Source organism: Rhinolophus sinicus, chromosome 14 (assembly GCF_057876585.1).
Source record: "Rhinolophus sinicus isolate RSI-liver-muscle chromosome 14, RSI-T2T, whole genome shotgun sequence".
Taxonomy (NCBI): Eukaryota; Metazoa; Chordata; class Mammalia; order Chiroptera; family Rhinolophidae; genus Rhinolophus; species Rhinolophus sinicus.
In genome coordinates, this window is record NC_142514.1 from 73136136 (window position 1) to 73138127 (window position 1992).

At 38.3% G+C, this 1992-nt stretch overlaps 1 pseudogene; it reads left to right on the forward strand.

Moving 5' to 3' along the window:
- Positions 1-387: 387 nt before the first annotated feature.
- LOC109448693 (transcription factor BTF3 pseudogene) lies at positions 388-830 on the forward strand (annotated as a pseudogene).
- The last annotated feature ends 1162 nt before the right edge of the window (positions 831-1992 follow it).

The window sequence follows — 1992 nt, forward strand, 5'->3', positions numbered from 1 at the left end:
GTCATGTTTTAAATCAAGGGGGAGAAAATTTCAATAAATGGCTAAGATAACTAAAATATTCATGTTTCCATAAGCGTGACTTATAGGCTACAAATATAATACTGAAGGATGAACTCCAGAACTTGGTGATTCTCTATTTCTAAATGTAAGCATTATTGTTTATGAGAATACTAATTCGTCTTATGGTGGTTACATAATCAAGTGTTTCTATCATTTAGAAAAAAAAATCTATTAAAATATTAGTCTTGAAAAAACAAATCCAGTCACTCTCCAGCTGCCATTTTGCATCCCTGAGTGTGTGTGCTTATTCTCAGCTGGTCTGCCCAAGACCCCCTGAGCGCCAACCCTCATCCCACACGCCGCCCCTTTTCCTCTCTGGATAAAAAAACTATCATGAACCAGGAGAAACTTGCCAAACTGCAGGCACGTTGGTGGGAAAGCAATTGCTCGCAGAAAAGCTACAGCAGATGATAAAAAACTTGTTCTCCTTAAAGACGTTAAGGGCAAACAATATCTCTGATAATGAAGAGCCAACTATGTCCACAAACCAAAGAGCAGGGATCCACTTTAACAACCGTAACGTTCAGGCTTCTCTGGCAGCGAACACTCTCACCATCACAGGCCATGCTGAGACCAAGCAGCTGACAAAGACACTACCCAGCATCTTACGCCAGCTCAGTGCACACAGTCTAACTAGTTTAAAGATGGCGGAAGCTCTGCCCAAACCATCTGTGGATGGAAAGTACCATCTTGCTACCGGAGAGGATGATGGTGAAGTTTCAGATCTTGTGTAGACTGTTGAGGAGGCTTCCAAGAATGAAGCAAACTAAATAGAGTCAACTTCTAAAGAAGATAAAACTTGAAGAAGTTAGCTGTTATTTTATATTAAGGCTGCTTTTTAAAGTTTTGTTTATGGATCTGATAAAAATCTTGATCTCTAATATTTTTAAGCCCAAGCCCCTTGGACACTGCAGTTCTTTTCAGTTTTTGCTTATACACAAATCATTATTTGCAGCTAATTAAAGTGAAGAAGCTTGGGACTAAAGTTGGAAATAAAGGTTAATAAAGTTCCTTGCCTAGTAAAAAAAAAAGTAAATCACATAAGTAATTGCATTTTTAACAAAGGCATTATTTGTAGAGCATTTTAAAAATGTATGCAATTTATAACTGAATAATCAAACATTCATTTCCCATGAGCATGGGGGCAATTTTTACTTCATATAAATATATTTATGTTTGAAGTTAAAAAAAAAAACAAAAAACAAAGTAAGAGCTAGGAAAGTCTAAAGTCTGAGCTTAGCTATGGATAAATATATATCTTTGTCCTCTCAAACGTGTGGTGACTTGTTCTTCAAATAAAGCTTCATATACAAGGGGCAGAATCCTCCAATGACCAGAAAAGAGTCAATTCCAGCAACCCTGGTACTTCCTCACAGTGCCCATTCTTGGATATAAGAAAATTCAGTTAAGAAAGCTTTCTGGAAACAGACTGAGGCCGAGTCCCACTGCACCAGTCAGTGTTGTTCTCTTTATTTATTTTGTTTTTTGTTTGTTTGTTTGTTTTGTCCGTGGGGAAAGCATTCAGTGTGGTGAAAGACTAGAATCATTACATGCAGAAGAAAGAATTTTTTGAACTCTAATGAACTTGTGGTTTAAACTGTATATTGTTATTATATGACTTTCCTGTGCCATACAAATTAAAGTAAACTGGGTGATTTAAAACAACAAAAATGTATTCTCTCACAGTTCTGGAGACCAGAAATTCAAAATCAAGGTGTTGGCACATTTGGTTCCTTCTGGAGGCTTTGAAGGAGAATCATTTCCAGGCCTGATCCAGATTCTGGAGGCTTCCAGGGGTTCGTTGACTTGGGGAGGCATCACTGCAATCTCTGCCTCCTTCACGTGGCCTCTTCTGTGTCCTGTCTTCTCTTCTCTTACAAGGACACTTGGCATTGGTAAAGGGCCCACGCTAATCCAGGATGATCTCATCTC